This window comes from Fistularia commersonii, chromosome 15, assembly GCF_037954325.1.
Source record: "Fistularia commersonii isolate RoL2024-O1a breed Wild chromosome 15, RoL_Fcom_v1.0, whole genome shotgun sequence".
NCBI lineage: Eukaryota > Metazoa > Chordata > Actinopteri > Syngnathiformes > Fistulariidae > Fistularia > Fistularia commersonii.
In genome coordinates, this window is record NC_141298.1 from 7,146,360 (window position 1) to 7,167,193 (window position 20,834).

A 20,834-nucleotide genomic window follows, 5' to 3' on the forward strand; every position below is an offset into this window, starting at 1 on the left:
GGTGTGGTTGATAGCAGGTTGTTCCTGGTGCTAAGTTTCCACGGTCCCACATTAAATATAACAGACCTACAGAGTCACTTTTTACACATTCAAGTGGCAGTAAACATTTGGTGTGAAACTGAGTGTAAAACAGGCTCTTTGTTAAAATTAAGTGGTTTATTATCAGGACTCAGACCATCTGCAGGATGTCTGTCTTTTTTCTCCGTCCATCTGTAGGACACATGGCTTTCAGTAGGCCCCTGTCACAGACTTGGGAGGGGGCGACAGCAAACCTTACCCCACCCGCTCCACATCCTCCCCTCCTTGGCTTCAGCAGCAGCTGCTCAGTTATGACAGGGGGTGGTAGTTATGACAGGGGGTGGTGAGGGGGGCCTCCGGATCTCATATGACATAGAAATCCTAAACCACAATGACAACCCCCTCAACCCCCCTTTCCTTTCTTTTGAAAAATAGGTAGCTGTAATGGAGAAAAGGGCTCTAGGAATTAAGGTTATTTAAGATTTTGAAAGAAAGAGAGGAAGACCATTTGTGAATAACCGTCATTTTTCAACTTACATACAGTAACCTATGTACAGCAGCCCTTTGTTTGCGTCAGTTACCTCTGGGTTCTCCAAGAAGATCTTATTTGTTATGGGAGAAAATATTATGATACATTTTTAAATCTGTTTTTGATCGTCGATAAACTTTAATGGTTTATAAATTAGAACATAAGAAGACATGTTTCAGAAAATGACAGCAAATTACAGCATTTCTTTCTTGAGTTTTCAGGTGTTTTGGGTCGTTTCTTAACCAGTGGGACTTGCTGATTTTCTTTGCAACTTCAGTTTGAATTCTTTAAAACCTTAAATTGGGGTAACCGAAAACTAAAATATTTGACTACTGTCTTGTGCTGAAAACCGCTCAAAAGTGTCCTCAGTGGTGTTTGCAAAATAATTGATAATTTGTTCAAATAAAGTTTTAACTATATCTTGATAGGTAATATCTGACAAAGTTCTTGATAAAGTATTTGTACTTTTTTTTTGTACATTTTTGCTCTGATTTTTCTTTGCTTTGATTTTTCAATATGTTTTTCCAAATTTCTCTCCTAGTTCATTTTAGATAATAACCTTTTTTTCTTTTTTTGTCACCAAAGCTTTGAGCCCTCCGGATAAATTTCTCCTCTCAAAAGTTGAAAAAAAGGAATGTAAATGTCTTTTTTGCCAGATGACACTGATGTACTTGCTGGTTTGGCAGGAGAACAAAAGGCTTGACATTCCTTTGGACAATGACTTGGCTGGACGTAACACCTCAAGCAAATACTGAAGATGACCCCTTCATTCAGCAAGATTCATGTCTGATATCCATTACATGAGACCCTAGGTCTCATGTTAGTTTGAATGAAAATTCTCAGGATGAGTTGATCCTCACAAGTTAAGTTGAAGCAAAAGCAAGATGTGGTTAATCAGAGTCAATCATTTGGCCATATAAAAATTTACTTGCACTTGCTCGAAGTTTCTTATAACTTGTGTTTAGGCTGATACAGAGTAAATCAATGTGCTACTAAGGAGGTTGTAAATAATGACTCAAAATATTAGTTTGACTGCATAGTGACTGATTGATTAATTCATGTCCTTACCTTTTTGGGAGGATTCTGGGGCCACAGTGGAGTATGATATATCTTCATTTTCCCAAAGTCTATTGAGTCTGTCAGATGCTTATAATGAATATTAAAAGCGTGAAAATGTCATTGTAATAAATTACATGAAATCTGTATGAAATAGTGACACATAGGTTAGCGATCCACCGCCCAGCAAGTTCCTGGTCTGAGTACAACAGGAGGCCCATCTGGGGGGAGTTTGCCCTGTGTCTGTGTGGGTTCCCTCTGGGTTCTCCGTTCAAAACATGCATTAGGTTAATTGGTGACCCTGACTTGCCCAGATGTGTGAATGAGGGAGTGAATGGTAGTACATCTTTAATGTAACCCTGTGATCGAATTGCAACTGGTCCAGGGCGTGCACTACGTCTTATCCTATAGCATCTCCAGCCACACTGTGACCCTGACTGGAGTATAAGTGGTATAGATAATGAATGAATGGAAAAAAACAATGAATTTAGTAAGAATCAGCTTGGAATTTTGAGTTGAAGAAATTATCAGAATATTTCTTTGAAAGTGTTGACATTTTGTTTGATGTTGCAAAGGTTCCCTGATCCCCATTAAATGGAAAAACTGCATGAACCTTTACCTGTTAGTTGAAAATGACTGAAAATTTCTTGATAAAAACAGATATGTTTGAGATCAGCAGCAATGACCTAAAAACAGATAACAGCAAGCTACAAAAGAAGAAGAATTGACATGAATATCAGTTTGAAAAGAGCAATTTAGAAATATTTGCAACGTTTAGATAATCGCAGGAAAATTAGGTCTCACAATTATCCAAACTATCCTTGTGGAAATAAGGTCAGTTTACTCAAAATAGCTCGTGCAGTTTATTTATGACCTCAGGAGCTGATAAGAGGGTTGATAATGTTTCAGCCTGAAAGGCACGTATGTTGCGTTCCCTGCCAAATTAAACCAACGTTATTCAGCTCTAGACAGACTTTGATGGCGAGGATGCTGGCTTTACATTTGCCTATGAATATTCATTCTAACCCGAGGGTGAAGCTTGCCGTCTTTCATGCTGTTTTCCTCGGGTGCTAATGGGTTGCAACGTTTTATACAGATGGCACCCAGATGGCAAAATTTTCACTTGTCAAATAGTTTTTGTTTTTTTTTTCAAATTTAATTCCTTCATTAATTGAAATGATTATATCCACAAGGTTCACAATTTTTTTCTTAAACTGCTACACTCGTTACATCCATCAAAATGAACAAAACATGTGCAACTAATGACGAGAAAATTTTTACATTATAATCTATTAATGAAAATTAAGTTAGAGAATAACTGATGTGAACATGTGAACAATCTGAGCTATGGTAGAATCTGAGGCTCACTGATGTTAAAATGGAAAACAATTTTAACCCCCAGGTTGAATCATGTGAAAATAACCTTAAACCCTTAACTCTTAGTTTTCAGATACAGGAATGCAGGAAGAAATTAATCCAAGATTTGGTTAAAATCAGTCGTCTTAAGGCATAATTATTAATTCTGAAATATAGCTTTAAACACTCAGCTTTATTTGATCTAAAAATGTATCCACTTCTATGTGTCCTTTGAAGTTATGTTTAACCAATTTATTAGATTTTACCAGTCCAGGTTGATTCATCCTTCAGGCCAAATAATTTATTCTTCTCTTGTTTACTTGGGGTCTTCACGGGTTTGAAGTCTTAAGGGGCTTGTCTCTTTGTTTTAGTGTCTCTGAGGAGCCGAATAGGGGCGGATGATTGGCTGACAGAGAGAAAACCACCAACAACAGTTGTTCAGATGCTGGAATTCCCTCTCTGTTGCCAGCCAGCACCACATTGCCACAGAAGGGCACAGTGTGTGATCAAAACTCCTGTAATAGTATATTTGTTTTAAAAAAAAATTCTGCCCAGACCTTTGCAAATGCAATGAACTAATAACCACCAACTTCAACACAGTTCACTTTGATTAATGTGTTTATATATATATGGGTGTGTCTACGTGTGTGTGTGTGTGTGTGTGTGTGTGTGTGTATATGCTGAAACCCCTCAGAAATGATCCTAAAGGGCTTAATGTATACATTTTTTTCAGTAGGTGTTCTGATATTCATGTTTTATGTATCATGGAATGCATCCGTGGAGTGGATTAGTGCTTCCATCTCACAATGGGAAACTTCCTGGTTTGCCTCCATGTTTTTGTGGTGTTTGCATGTTCTCCCCATGTCTACAGGGCTTGTCCTCAGATGGTCCTGTTCTCTTCCACAATCCAAATTTATGCATTAAGTTAATTGAAGATTCAGAAATACCATAGGTGTATGAGTGAAGGAGTGGATGGTTATATGTTTCAATTTGGCCATTTGATCGATAGGTGAATGGTATAGGGAAGCTTTTATATAATGACTGTACTGCAACCTTGAGTGCAGTCTATGCAGAGTAAATGAATGAGTGGATATCAATACTTTTAATAACAGTACAGTGGAATCAATATAACAGGGATGGCTATTCAAGATTAGTGTTTGTGAGAGACTGGTAGTATGGAGATCAAATGAAGCTGTAAAGCTGCTAATAGAGGCAGCCATCCAAACTGAGAAACCACTGTTATGATCTGAATGCAGTCACTCAGTCATTCATAAGATATTTCCATGCCAACCTGGCATGCAGTCCCACTTACTGATATATACTCTTGTACTTACCCAGAGTTGACATTATTAGCAGTGTTAGATTCCTTGTTTTTGCTTATAGTTAGTAGTCGGCCCTCCCTCCTTGCCCTTTTTGTGTGTTGAGCCTCCACACACTTAAAGCAGTACTTCTTGGGGTAAATATACTGTCCGTAATTTGTTTCAAGAATTGCTTTATAAATGTTATTCTGTTGGTTTTTGGTGCTTGATCCACAGCTTTTTGGCTTATCATTGCCACCATCTGACAGGGGTAACATAATGCTGCAAGGTACTGAAAAAGCAAGGTGAAAAACATTTTCGAGACAAGATGATTGTCATCTGAAAGTTTTGAATATTTTAAAAGCAGGATCTATCATACCTAGTCTTACTCTGACCCATATCATTCAGTCTTAAACCCTACTTTAGTACATGTCCATTTGTATTAAATACAAAAAATCATGCTCTTAAATAAATAGTAAATGAGTTTACAAACCTCTTCAGATATTTTTTTTATATCACAGGCAAAATCATATTTGAACCTGTGACTTGAATTGAACAATTTGGTCATCTTAATAAGGATATTACTCTTGAATTTTCTCCGCATTTCAGCCATTAGTCAAATGTGGAGGGAAACTATGACCAGTAACTTTAACCCCAAAGATGATATTGTTATCAAAGTATAAAGAGTTCTAAGGTAGATGCTTGTGTTCATGTTTTGTGGCATGGTAGTGTGTGAACATGTCAGCAAAGTTTTTGCGCTGAGATAAAAAAAAAAAAAAAACCAGCTCGAAGCCATAGATTCATTGCAGACACTGTGGAGTTTTTCAGACAGTTTAGCAGCAGCCAGTCTGATGGAGACTGTAATGTGATCCAGAGCCTGGAATCTGCCTCATGGGTATTTTTTCTTGTGCTCACACTTAAAACTAAAGAAGCTCAAAAGTGACACTAACAAGTGTCAAGGGTTCTCAGTAGATGAAGTTGAAACCTGTAATTTACTGCTAGTGGGCTTCTGGCCTGAAAAATTAGGAACGGTTTCAAGTAACAAACCTTCTTTATAATGGATCTATAAGATCTATATCTAAGCGATCAAGTAACTATAGAAGATAGTCCCTAATGACACCATCACCATTTCAAGCTATGGTTACTATTATTGTTAACGTAGATGGCATAGCAGTAGTAGTGTTATTGTTACTTAAAATAACCACATAGTATTATCTACATAACCACATAGCACTATGTATTTAAATATCTTAGATATTTTTGGTCGAGACAGAAGGCTGCCCACATTGACCTTGGATCTGCCCAAGGTTTCTGTCCAGTAAAAGGCCATTTTTCCTTACCCTGTAGGCAAGTGCTTGCTCATCTGGGAATGTTTGATTTCTGTGTATAATTTCAAAGAGTGTGGTCTAGACCTAGTCTACTCATGTGTTGTGATCTACTGCTACAATTTACGGTCAGTTTTGTTTAATTCTTCTAATGTTCTAGTGTCTTAACAGATCTTTATTGCGAATTTTATATTTTACTCAGCTTCTTGACGAGACAGTATGTCTGGCATTCTGTTGAATTTGCTGATCATTTTTAAGGTGTAACCTGCTGATTTACAAGTAATTTCATGCTACGTGTAATAGCTTTTTTACATTTACAATGGCAATTTTGACATAAGTCAGATCAGTTACTTTTTCAGTCAATTTGCAAATATAAATTTGATTTTGCATTGCTAATCCGACCTCCAGTTTAGCCAAAATCTCTTCTTCTCCTTTCGGCTTTTCTCTTCAGGGGTCGCCACAGCGAATCAAGTTTCTCCATCTAACCCAATTCTCTGTATCATCCCTTCTCACACCAACTACCTTCATATCGTCTCTCCCTACCTCCAAAATCTTCTCTTTGGTCTTCCTCGAGACCTCCTGCCTGGCAGCTCCAATTCCAGCATCCATCTACCAATATATTCACTAACCCTCCTTTGTAGATGGCCGAACCATCTCAGTCTGGCTTCTCTGACCTTTTCTCCAAAACTAACATGTGCCGATAGACTCATTCCTGATCCTATCCGTCCTGGTCACTTCCAAAGAGAACCTTAGCATCTTCATCTCTGCGACCTCTAGCTCTGCCTCCTGTCTTTTCATCATTGTAACTGTTTCTTGGCCATACCGCATCACTAGTCTCACCACTGTCTTGTACACCTTTCCTTTCATTCTGGCTGATAGTCTTTTATCACAGAGTACCCCTTGACACTTTTCTCCACCCATTCCAACCTGCTTGAACCCGTCTCTTCACCACTTTTTCAATATTTGAAAATATTTGAAAGAAAAAAAAAAGGTAAACTGTGAACTGTAATGTCTCTCGGCTGAAACTCCCTGGAGGAGGACAGAAAGAACTCATATTTCCTTAGACATTTGATCTGGAATCATCAACAAGTCACTTTGAGAGGGTCTGGCAAATGGTAAGAACATTCTCCACATCTCAGCACCCCCAGGAGCTTGTTACCAGGCAAACAGATGTCCAGGCTATGAAATATTTTCGAGCATCTGAAAAAGACCCCAAAATTTAACAGAATATTATGAGCCAGGTTCAAATGAATTGAAATGAAACCATCTTGAAATGAGTTTCACTTTCAGTATTTTTTTTGTTTTTGAGGCATTGTGCTTTTATGTGTGTTAGTCCTTTCCCTGTAACAATCTAATGGTGCTGTTTAGAAATGATTTTATTATTCAGTCCAGTTTTTGAAAGTACTCTTTACACACATACACACACAAACACACACACACACACACACAGACACAAACACAGTGTTGATAATAGAAACACTTACTCACTAAACGTATCGGTTAAATGTTGTCTAAGATAAGATGGCTGACTACTGTAAGCCCCCTGCAGCAGAAAGCCTCGTGATGTCAGAGACTTCCTGGACTTCCTGCTACCTTAGCATCTGCTACCCAGCAGGGGCAGAGAACACTGATATGGATGGTGACACACACAATCAGTTATGTTTATGTGCAATTAAGGCAATAAATTCCTAATCCAAAAATTATGTATCATTCCACCATACCAGAAAAAAAACAATTTGATTAACAATGACTGCCATTTGTTTTAAGCAAACAGTGAGTTGCAATATTAGTTATTTACATTTTATTGTGCAATCTTCTTTCTAATTTTTTGCTTATTGCAAGGGTTCTTTGGGCTTTTTGTTGAATATTTCAGGACAATTTTAAAGCAATATGTTGCTGATTTCAGGCTTATTTCCAGTGCATATTTTTCTGGAGACAACTTGGAGTCTTAGCCCTTGAAGACTTGAAGCAGGTGTCTCTACTACTGGTAAACTGATCCTCATGTGTAAAATTGGTGGAACTTCTCTCTCAAAGGGGTCTGTCACAGTGTCAGAATGACGTAAGAAGTCCAGGTAATTTTATAACTTTTTAAACTTAGAATAAACTTTGTCACTTGCTGTGCCTATACTGTGCATAATGCAGGAGGGTGAGTGAACTGAGATAGTGCATTAACTTGATACTGAAATACCTGATGATCAGGGTTAGATACAGAGTCACCACCACTGAGTTATTTCTGCCTTTCTGAAACCAGTGCTTGAGACGTGACGAGCCAGAAGCCTTCAAGCTGCTCATTTCATGAGGAATGAAATTCAGCAAGTTTCCATGTTCTCAAGTGTCTGTGTAAGTTTTGTCTGGGTACTCCTGTTTCCCCCCCAGTCCCAAAACATGCTGTATGTCAATTGAATTATCTAAAATTCTCTAAAATATGTGATGAGGGTTAATGGTTGTATGTCTCCATATGTAGCCCTGTTATTTACCCCGCCCTGGAGTTTCGGATACCCGTCATGGACAATGAGGGGTACCAACAAGTAAGAAAAAATTATTGGCCAGAATTCAATGTGTTGACTATTTTGTAAAATGGGCAAAATACTAAGTAAAACTATTGATAGTAAACCTTAAAAGATTCGGACAAAATAAGCTCTAAAGGATCTCAAGATAACTAAAGTATTGGCAAGATCTTAACCTGAAAATTTGCAAGGTATCAACTCAGAGCAACTCGAAGAAATGATCTAAAAAGATCAGCAAGAAATAACAAAAAATTGTACAAAAATGTACAAAATATTAAAATGACCCTATTACCGAAACCATTTTTTATTCCTTTTGTTTTCAAACATTTCCCTCAGGTCTCTACATTGAAGCGTCTCCCTTCATACCCTATACTCTGCATCCTCTTCGTATAAAATTGTTAAAGGTTAGTTTGGTAATGCCACATCTGATTTCTTTTTGAGCTAAATGCAATTTATTCTGTCTCTGTACCCTGGAAAATCTTTTCACAAAAGCCTCCCAGTATAATGGAACAGCAGCTAAGGGTTTTCCTTGGGAAAGAGCAGTGACTGCACAGTAACTGAATAAATCTAATTATGAAAGCATCTCAAAAGACACAAAGAACAAACTTGATCTGGCCTAAACTAGTAAGACACAAGATGGTCAACATCAAAAACCTTAACAGAATTCAACATTATTAAGGTAAATAACGTTATTAAGGTTTCTTGCGGGTTAGTCCATTATCCACCACATCAAGGCTGCATCTTTGAACTCCCACCCCCCAGCCTAATATAGGAATCCTTGAAGATCAAGCACTTAATCAAAGAGCAGTGGATTTTCCCTGCATACTCATATGAGGATAGTAATTTATACATGACTCAGCATCACAGGGCTTTTGTAACTCCTCACAGCAGTCTCATGTGTAATTTCATATTCCCCAGGTTGGTTGTGTATGCAAATAACAAAACATGAAAAAGCACAAGAAAGGATGAATTGTACAAAATATTGTAAAATCTTTAAGATTTAACGGGTACCATTTAAGATAGAAACATAAAAAACAACTGAAAATAACAGATTCCATGAAAAGGAAGAACAAATAACCAGAGAATGTTCTTATACGTTACGTAAATGTTTCAATTTAAAAATAAAAACAATAAAATGTGAAGTTTTGTTCAACAGTACAAGCATGTTTAAATAAAATGTGTCCATAAATCAGGAGTAAAATGAATCAAGTTTTGAAATTGACAACAATTAGAAAGAAAAATTTCTTTGCAGTTATTCGGTATGCATCTTGAAACAACACAGAAAATAAAAATGCCATAAAATTACCAACAATCAGCTACAAAGGACTGAAAAATCTCTGTGAAAACTAGAAAGAAAAATGTGAAGGACTATGGCCTTAAAGCTGGTTGTTTAATGTGAATGCAGTCGAGGGTTGACTTTATTGAAGTCTCACCTGTAAAATCCTTTATTACCATAACAAACTCACTGTATTATGTGTCCAAACACTCAGGTCAGACTCAGACAGACTTATTCGATGAGAGCTTTGGTGGAGTTTGGGACTGGATTCCCTTTCCTGCTGGGAACAATGAGAACATTGCCCCCATAGTGGTGTGGAGACACCTGTGGACCCAATGTGAAAAAGAATATGTGTTATCATAGGACACAGGACACAAACACACACCACACACACACACACCTGTGCAGCAACAACCCCTGCTCCTAAACATTTCACAAAAATAAGATAATGGAGATAAAATTGGTATTGTTTTGTCTGCTCCTATCACAAGCGGAACAAAAATGTTGCCAGGCACCAATGTATTTTCGCACTTCACTGGAAGGTCTTAAAAGAAATTTAAGTATATCTAAAAAGGTGTATGTATTAACCTTGTGAACTAGCTAGACACTATGTTGGCCCGGGGTTTAAGATCAGCTCAATTATTTTTTTTCTTTGAACATTAAATACTTTTTGCGAAAAAGACACCCTCACAGATAAAAGGGATTTTCTTTTACTTTACGATGGTTCCACTGCGGTATTTCAAGCTTCCTTTTGCCAAAAACCATACCCCAGAGGATTTCAGTGGGGCCTGCAGGGTGGAATGAGATAGGGGGCTCTTTAGTATTGGAATTTGCTGCAGAGTGATTCCATATTTATTCTACACTGTTTAGTGTTGTAGGCTTTTGGAACCATAAGAATGAACAATTCATAAAGAATAACAAAAAGAGAACAAAAGAAATTGACATACTTTAAACACTGACTCTCTAAACTATATTTATCAGTGGAAGTATCTTAGTACAGTATTGCATCTTAATTGTCACCATGAAAGTAAACATCAGATAGCTGTAGCCTGATGGTAACGCTGTGACTGACTTACAGAAATTAAAACAAGCCAGTGTCTCTCTACCAAAGGAAAGCAGGTCAAACCCTGCTGTGCTGCAGAATTTCATCTGTGTCAGGGAACCAGTAAACTGACAATTGATAGGTGATTGACAATTGGAATTGCTTTAAATGGTTGATAAAACAAGGCAGGGCCTCTGAAATTGTCATATTTTAAATGTACAGTAAGACCAGTGCAATGAAATATATTCTAAGAGCAACATTTCTTTGAATGAGAAACAAAAAAGATGATTTTCTTGACCTTGAAATGTTGTTCTTGGGTTGAAGTTTATTGCCTGTAATGTGTCCTCTGGTGAATTTTGAACTAGGTTTATGTGTGTGTGTGTGTGTGTGTGTGTGTAGAGAGAGAGAAAAAAAGAGAATGAGAGTGGAAATGTTGTGTCCTTATTGCCACAAATGAGAGACACAAGTTAAAAAAATATAAATGAATGAGAGAACAAAAATAAATTCCTCTAGTATGATTCACAAACATTCAAAATCATAAACAGTATCACAACATTTGGTGGCAGTCAGTTTATATTCAGCAGACATTACTATAAGTGCAAAATAATTTAAAAACTATTCAAACTGTAGGCGGTATGGTGCCGCAGTGGTTAGCACTTCAACCTCACAGCATGAAGGACCCTGGTTCGATTCTGACAAGGGGACCTTTCTGTGTTGAGTTTGCATGTTCCCCCCATGTCTGCTTGGGTTTCCTCTGGGTTTCTCGGTTTCCTCCTGCATTCCAAAAACATGCAGCAGGTTAATTGGGAAAAATTGACCCGAATGAGTGAGTGAGTGAATGTCTTTGTATGTGACCCTGCAATTGACGGGCGACCAGTCCAAGGTGTACCCCACCTCTCAGCCGGATGCAGCTGGGATAGGCTCCAGCATCCCCGCCACCCTGAGTGCAGTATAAGTGGCAGAAAATGAGTGGATGGAAGAATATTGAAACTAACTGAAACCTATGATTGATTGAAACCTATGATTGATATGAACTGATTTTATCATTGTGTGTTGTCCTTGAAATTCAGTGACAGGCTATGCAATGAAAGACAGTAAATGAGAGTTTCTGCGGGTCAACATTCCGGAAATGGGAGGAAAGATTGGATCTGAGATTTGACCGATAGTCTGAATGTAGATGTTTTGTCTTGTTTCATCAGTGTGTGAAGCTTTGAAAAAGTTGGCGGGATGGGGGGGCAGACAAAACAAAACACATAAGGGTTTGTTCCTGCCTCATGTACAGTATTTAATCTATGAACAAGACAAAATGTAATGATAATCATTCAATATAATGAAAAGGACAAATTCCTATTGAAGTAAAGTCTCTTAAGGCTTTACAGTAATCTCTTGCTAATTTTTTAAATTTTTTGAGAACTTTTCTTCCTTGTGTTGTCATGCTCAATTTTAGACAGGTTTTTGCACCATCTGACAGGTTTTGTGATAATTTTTTTGGCAATTTGCTAACAACACTTTCATTTTTATTTCTTCAAGTATATTTTTTTTCCATTTTTATTCCGTTTTTTTTTTTACAGGCTTATCAAGCTCATTAGAAAGTAAACTTTAATGTTCTCAAAAAAGACTCCCTAAATCAGCAAGTAATTATCAAAAAATTGTAAGAAAATCAGCTGGAAATGACCTAAAATCAGATAGGGGTTAAGTAAAATTCTGGATATAAAAAAACACCAGGAAGAATTAAACCAGTCATTTATAAACAACTGCATATATTAGCAAAAACAACAAAAGCAAAACCAAACAATGAAAAAGTGTGAATATACAATTGTGATACAATTGTGAGTATGTGTGTGTTTGGGCGTGTTTCTGGCCAGGGTGCAGCACCCCACTCATTAACGCAGCAGTGCACCTGTGATCACTCCCATATTCTCTTTGAGAGTGTTAGGGGTGTCAGTCGGGGTTTGGATGCCGGGATAGGATTGGAAGGGTTTTGAGGGTGGTGAATGAGGTGTGACGGTTTGCCCCATGTCTGTGCTGGATAAAAGGAAAGCCTGGGTGTTTTGTATGCAAACAGTCTTAACAGAAACTTGCTGCTCAGCCAATAATTAATTTTCGCTCTGGTTTATATTAACTTTCCCCTGAGGTCTTTCTAGAATCCCAATCCATCACAAATCAACCCTGTAATTAGTTTACGGTTTATTCTGATTTTAAATTAACTTCTTTTCCAATTAAATATATATACATATATATATATATATTTCTATTCCATAATATTAGGGCCTTGATAAATCTGAGACACGGTATTGAAGTCATACCTTAATTTTATAGAGAAATGCCCTCCATAGAAACAATTCCAAAATAAAACAAATTTTAAAAGTATATCAGTACTTACTGCAAATGTGGAAATAAGTACAATTTAATTAGAAATTACATCATGAAACAGGAAGAAATTGATTTAAACATCACAGAAATCATCTACAAATCGAGAAATAATTCTCTTTAAATTAGGAACAACACAGAGGCTATGATAATGAATAGAAGAATATGCCATGCAAGGAACATTTGGATCTAATATTTTTCTTCAAAGCTCCAACAGGACAAAATTGATCCTGTATTAAGCGTAAAACAACCTTTACATCCCAATGTTTAAAAATGTTTTACTTTAGTTTCATTTAAAACTACAAAGGAATTCAGAATCACACTCTCTTCAGTTTTTCTTTAAATATCAGAAGAGAAAGTTCATTCTGTAGACTAATGGAAATGTTCCAGATCTGACTCTTGTGGTCAGGATGTTTTTCATACTTGAGGTCAGTTACAAAACAAACTCATTGAAACTGACATCCAGCCTTTGTCGTTGTGGAACATTGATCCTCTTCCAGGTTCCACTACCAGTTACTTTATGCATTTATCTATGTTTTTGTTATTATGTTATTAGATATAAACATTGCAACAGTTGAATCATTGTTTAAACAATATTACACGATGGGATTTATCTGCATTTGGTATTGTTTTCATTAAAGTGATGTTGGGGTCTTTTGGCATTAATAAAGTATAAAGTGAGAAAATATTTGAAAATAACACACCACTAGTTGAACTTTGAGAGCTTACCTTTTGTATGTGACGATCTAGAAGAAACTTATTTGTGCTACTGGTAGGTAATTACTATATCCTACAATACAATCTATCTAATATCCTGTTGCCTGTTTTGCTATCACATTCTAAGATAGATTAGATCATAATATGATCCCTCGTTGATCAGATATTTATATTACGTTGTATTATATAATGCTATATATATTCTTCACTGGTTCAAACCAGTAGATCCTGATGTGTCCCTATTACACATGACAAAAATATCTCAATTTGGTCTTTCTGTTAAACCCTAGTATTAGACTTTATTACATTCCTTATTACATCCAACTGCTAGATCCTATTTTAATGTTCTTAGTAAATCCTACTTATCCCAAAAAAATGCTTAACTTACCTCGGGGGTCAGGAGATTAATTGCGTGATGATTGTCACTCAGACTCTTGGCTGCTTATACATTTCTTTATTTATTATCTGTACAGTTTATTCAGCTTGCAGGGTTCGGTGGAACCAATCCCACCATTTGCCAAGAGTACACTCCTCATCACTGGACCACATATAAAGACATACAACCATTCACTCAAGGCGCTCATTCAACCTTCTTAATGTTTCTGGACTGTTGGAGGAAAGTAGAGAACTTACATGGGTATGGTGAGAACATGCAAACTCCAAACTGTAAGGCCTCATTTGGAAATGAACTAGGATCCTGCTGCGTGGGCGTGTTAAACATTATAATACTGAGTATGGCGTGTAATTAAAGTTTTATCTGCTGATAGATGTTCTGCATGATAGAGAAGTGATTACACGGAACCTTCTTGTTGTGTCTTGAGTTGGCCTTCTCATACGCACTAAAAGACCATTCAGGAAACAAATTGACTCAAGCTTGTGAATTGCCAAAGGAAACACCCGCTATGTCGACACACTGTTTAGCCTGTTGACCTTTAATTAGCTATCCTGTCCTGGAGGGGGGGTCCATAAACGAGGGTGGTGGTGAGGGACACCCTGCAAACAGCTGAGCATCAGATACAAACATGAATAAAACATTAATGCTGCTCCTTTCATGACATCTCGCCCACTGCATGTGAGGATGAAAAATTAATGTGGGAGAAGTTGCAACCCAATGATTTTTCTTGCAAGTCTCTAAGATCCTATATTGGAAGAGGAAGGAATACTGTCATTTGGTCAGAAACTACTAAACAAGGATTTGAGACTAACTGTAATTTTTAAAATCTGGAGTCCTGCTTGATATCAATGCTTTTAAAAATGTAAATGACACAAATAAATGAAATTCAATGAGAGAAGTAGTTTGTATTAATCAAGAATAAAGATAAGATCTGTCATCAGGATTTAGTGTTATGGAATGTATTCATTTCTTTTGATTTTTTTTTCTGTGTATTGCTGCAGTGGTAAGCGCTTCCACCTTACTGCAAGAAGGTTTCTGGTTCAATTCCAGCAGTAGGCCTTTCTGTATGGATTTTGCATGTTCTCCCTCTTTCTGTGTGGGTTTAAGTTGAATTAAAGAATTAAATGAAAAGAAGAGGAATTTAATACTCATCTTAGTCTTAATGCCCCTCACAGAAAAGAACCACCACTATGATGATGAAATTGTGGTGATTTCCGATGTGTTCATGCTGGGATTGAGCCAAGCAGAAGTGATATATTCAAGACATGTATTTGACCCAAATTTCCCATAGTAATAGCTAAAATTGTGCATTACTACTCAAAATATTTTGTACCCAGCAGTATGCGTCAAGTTCTCAAGTAATATTTTGTGTTGTGCTAAAATGTTTTGCAATACCTCACAATATTTGTTGCGGTCCTTTGCAGTGCTTTCTATGTCCTTGCAATATGTTTGATACTCTTAATTTTCTGTATAACTTTGCAATATGGTAGACATTCTCACACAATTTTTCACCTGCTTGAACTACAACTGTTTTCAAGTGACGGTCAATTAAAAGTATTTAAACTACATATACACATAAAATATTATGACTCTGCAGATGAAACATAAAATGACCCAGAAGTTGCAAATTCGACAGTGCAGTGGAAGGGTAAAACGCTATTGTACCCAAAGGGCCAAGGGCCTCATCCTTGCTGTCTGATGGGCAAGGAGTTTCAACCTGCATCAAAGGGAGGATAAGAGCTTAGAGTTTCCTTTGAGGAGATTTTCCTGAACTTTCTTATCTCTGAGTTGAAGAATAAAACCCGAACCTTCATCTGTCACCGAATGTCACTCCGGAAACACTCCGGAGTGTTTGGAGATTTGTGCCAGATGCTGCTTTTGAAAGCACATCGGAGCAAGGACCTCGCACTAGCTCTGTGTTTAAGCGTGCGTGCTCTTACATTCACTTTGATGTCAAGCAGTGTACTATGTCCCCAGGTGTTTAGCGCTGTACTGGGCTTGTGTATTAAGAACCCCCAAACCACCCAGCCCTTCCCCTTCCACCCACACTCGACACTTACATGGGGCTTTTTACACCCTCCACCTGAGGGACCCTCATTTATTCAGTGTGACCGTGTCCTCAAAGCTTTATCCGCTTCCACTTTTCCACCTAAGAAGCTTGAAAAGGCTGATTTGTTTCACTGAAATGTGAAAAAATGATGACTTTTTGCCGTCATGCAGGATACAATGTTCTAACAGTATGGAACTCTGCAGACATCCAAGGGTCACACAAAGTTTTTGGAGGAGTACTTCTATGTTCCTTTGCATTAATTTCCATTCCCAATGATGCATTTTACTCTGTTTTCTAATACTTTAGATTTAGTTACAACAAACAATGAAGAACTGATGCGTTTAAGGGACAATTTTGACTTTGACTTTGATCACTTTCCTTTGTATCCAAATGCAGCTGTTTTTTTTTTTTTTTTTAGCTTCCCAATATTTTTATTTCTTCCATTATTTGTCAGCATCTGTAGCTGAAACCTTTGAGCCCAGGGTCTTCAGACACTTATTAGAGGAAATGTTTATTATCTCTGACATGTCAGGCCTCATTTCACAGCTCAGTGGCCAAGTAAAGGATTAGCTGAAGGCACTGTGGCCAGTATGTTCTGTCAGTGGTGATTTGGTCTTTTGTCACTATTGGGAGCTTCAAGGTTTTAATGTAATGTGAAGCCAGCACTAGTAACAACTTGTGTTAGTCTGTGTTGAGAACACAGTGACCCCCTCATTCACTATCTTTAATTTCACCATACAATTTTTATTCTCTGGCAAAATTATCTATCTTTTTCACACAACATACATACAAACCTGAAGGGACTGAGAGGACTGTGCAGTCAACTTATGTGGCATCTAAATGCGAGTGACTTTCCTCTTTGTCATTTCTGTATCACTGTTATTCTTAAATGTATAATCTTTAGACCACGGCTGCCTAATACGTCAGTCTCAAGCTACCTGTCAATCACAAAGGTATTGTGGGTCGATAGCATGGTATTAAAAGAAGAGACGTCAGCCTATCGTCTGTCCTCCCTATGAAATTTCTCCCCTAATTTGACATATAGGGCAGCCAGTCTGATTTATGACACATGGGTCACCGTGCATGTGCATACAACGGTGTTAGGTGCTGCAAAACTCTAGCAAGCTAGCAAGTTACCTAGTTATCCTCCAATTTGTTTCTTTTAAACTTAAGAAGGGGCATTAAAATGAGTGGGGGAGCGCGACCAAGTAAAAAGTCAAAAACTTATCACTTCTATAGGGAATGGGGAGGGTGCCTTTTTTGAACTATGTCATTTTTGAATGGTTGTTTGCCTTATCTGCCAGTCTACCATCGCTATACCAAAAAAAGGGAAATGTGGAGCGGCATTTTCGGACTTCATAAAAACTACGATTACCTTCTGAAAAGTGAGCTGAGGAGGAGAAAGGTGAAGGAACTAAAATCACAATGGTGCACTTATGTGAGTTAGCCTTTTCACACGTGAAGATCATTAAGTCCAAATACCATTCTACCATGACTGATGATCATTTGGAAGTGTGCTTGAGGCTGGCTATCTGTAGCTACTGTCCGGACTATACATCCCTGGCTGATTCATTCGGTGCGAGTCATCGGAGCAAGGTAATGACAAAAAATGTGCAGAGTTCCATTGTGCAATATGGGTTCATGCAGTTATGCAAGTTACACCAACATATATTGGACGTATAAAGAATTCTCTATATATTTATAAATAAATATATGTTTTGCATAGGTAGATCATTTTGACTTAAACATTTCATAAGTAGCTTGCATGCTGGAAAAGTGCGTGCACCCCTGCTTTAGACATTTAATTGAAGAAATGTTTATTATCTCGGACACATCGGTCCTCATTTCACAGCTGAGCAGCCAGTGAAGGATTAGCTGTCTTGTCAGAGGTGATTTGGTGTCTTATCAGTGACTTGAGGTTCAAGGCTTTAATGAAATGGGAAGCCTTTAATAATGACCACTTGAGTTACTGTCTCTCTTAGGAACAAAGTGACCCCACCCTACATACACACACACACACACACACACACAGACACACACATGCACGTGTGTACACAAACACATGCACCAACCCAGTGCTATCTGTTATTTGTCTGGCTGTGCATGTTGTACCAGTCCTGAATTGAAACTGGACTATTTTGCTAGTTTTACTTTATTTCATGATATTTTGAATTTCTTTATGTTTTGCGTTACCTTGTGGTATTTCATTTTTACCTCGAAATTTTTCACATGAACTCACAATGTAGAATTTGTACTCGAAATCTGATGCTACTGGGTACAGTGAACTTGTGCATACACATACAGATACTGTATACACACACACACTCAGACTGCTGTCTGTTTGTTGTCTGGTTGTGGCTCTATTGTGTTAATGTCAATGGATTTACAGACTGTGGTCTTTATAAACGCGTTAAAGGTTGAAAATACACACACACCGTGATTAGTGAGTTAATTTCATGGCACGAGGTGAGACCACGTAAAGCAGTTGGAAACCTTATAAAAATGTAATCCTTACCTTGTTTGCCACCACTATAACAGTAACATCCCCTTTACAAGCGTTGTTATTTATAGGAAATATTGTCTCGATTTTATGAGTGCAAGTTTTTACTTTCCTGTTAAAGCTGAAATGAGGGGAAGGAATGGAGGAAAATGATGGATCATCTGCAATTATTCAGTGATTACTTCGCTTTTAATCAGGTCCAGCTAAATCAAACTTAATTGTATACAAAAATGTATTTATTATTTTGAAAATGTACAGCTTTCTGGCCATTAGTTGTGAAATAAACTTTTTTACATTAAAAAGAGAATTTTAAAGAATTGTTAAGATACAAAAATGTTTTATGTAATATTGAAAAGGCTCCACTTTTGATTTGAACAACAGAACTAGCGGAAACCAGCTTTTTTTCTTTTAATAAGCATGTAAAAGGCATATGGCAAGATGTTTGATTTTCTTGTTTATGTGTGACAGCCAGTGGCTGCTGGATTCAGAAAATCTCTTAGTTTGATGGAGACATCAGACAACCACAAATTTATGCAGATGCATCTTCAAGTGCTTGAGATGTGTTGTCAGGGTCCACAAATCATGGGTTTTCTGTCTGTACTGCTGTCTGCGACAAAAAGTCACAACAGATAAAGCTGGACGCAGGTTGGCTCGGGATCCAAATCCCCCATCAGCCCCACCCCCAGTCCCTTCCCCAAAAGCTAATCGGATTAGTAGAAAAGCCCCCCCTCCCAGTAAATAGCCACATTTTTTACTTGTTCGAAGTTTGCCTGTACCTTGCTGTCACAGTGAACAATGTGATGTATCCAATGAACTTTGACCCCCCCCCCCCCCCCCCCCCCCCCACCTGTGTATGCGTTTCTGTTTGTGTGTATGTCATGGAAATCTGAATGTGTGTGCACACGTGTGTGTGTGTGTGTGTGTGTGTGTGTGGGTGTTGTGGGTGTGGATTTGGGTGTATGCTACCACGTCTGCTTCACCCCAGTTTGGGAAACGGGAGCACGCCCATTGTCTGACAGAAGTGGTTGGCTAAACATTGAAGATGGGAAGGGAGGATGTGAATATATGTAACATGCTAGTATTTTGGTTAATTCACTTGCTTGCTATGAGCAAAGTATCAATAAGGGATAAATGCCCTTATGTGGTTAAGCTTAACATAGTCTACTAAAGTAGACTATTTAGACTATTCTACTAGTATTGCCAAATTAAAACTATTCAATTACTGTTATCAATTATTGATCGTTTTTGATTGATGACTGCTTTACATTGCGTTATGAAATAATGATGTGAAGTTTTTCTAAGCTAACAAAGTATGAATCTGGATGTCTTTGTACTTCAGAGAACTGAAAATCATATTTAAATGTTTTCATCTTGGCTTCCTACCTGATAATTCACAATTTCCAATTTTTTTAGGTTACCACTATTGTGTTATTGCTTGACATAATTTTGACTTTGATAATTTTTGTTAATTTTGTTTTTTGGCATTTACTACAACCCTCTTGAGCTGATGCTTTTCACAGTTAAATGCACAAAATGACTAAACAGTGTCTTGAGGAAAGTTGTCAGGATTCCTGATATTCAAAATCACTTGAAAATCGAACCAAAAAAATCTCATTACATAAATGTTCCAGGAAGTGTAATGAGAAGCCATTAAAAGATGTTGAGAAAATGCTTACCAAAACATATGCAAGAAATTGATGAATTGAAAAGTCAACAGTCCCGTTTAAATGCAATAGTGTCAGAAGCCCAGTGAATGAAAATAAAAAGCAAAGTTAACTTTAAAATGGAAGGGGGAGTGGAATGGGAGGGCATTGAGGTCTCATCTTCCATGTTGCATAATGACCAGATTAGAAATGAAACTGTCTGCCATCGTGTTTTCCTTCTTCTCTGTTTGACTGTGGAAGTGCAGCCAAATCCAACATGGCTCCGATTCATCAGTCTAGTGTCAGACTGGTGAGGGAACTGGTGTCTTGCCAAGATGTGGTTTAGTGGTTTCAGTCATCCAGCAGGAGGGAGAAGAAAATGATGCCATGTGGACAAGAAGCCTTTTCTTCTTTGTTCATCCAACATGGTAGCTCAAGCCAGCAATCTGCCAAATGCACTGCAGCCACAATTTCTCTTAAATGTAGGTGATGATAAGAATTCAGGAGTTTCCCTGAATTGTGTTCACAGAGAAGTGGCAAAACCAAGAATTAGACAAACCAAAGAAGAAATGATGTGACAAATATTTTGGCACAAAATGTCAGTGGTTATTTGTCTGGCATTTGATTTTTCTGGCTCAATATCTGTGCTTTTATTAAAAATAAGATGAACGTTCACATGTGCATTGGTCTGTTCTTTATTGGTCTATGTGCTTATGATTCTTCTTTCCTCATATCATTTATGATGAATATGGC

At 37.6% G+C, this 20,834-nt stretch overlaps 1 protein-coding gene across 1 annotated transcript in view; it reads left to right on the forward strand.

Annotated features, from left to right (window-relative positions):
* tmem120aa (transmembrane protein 120Aa) overlaps positions 1–20,834 on the forward strand; it is a 68,271-nt gene that overhangs the window by 33,925 nt on the left and 13,512 nt on the right. The window lies entirely within an intron of this gene.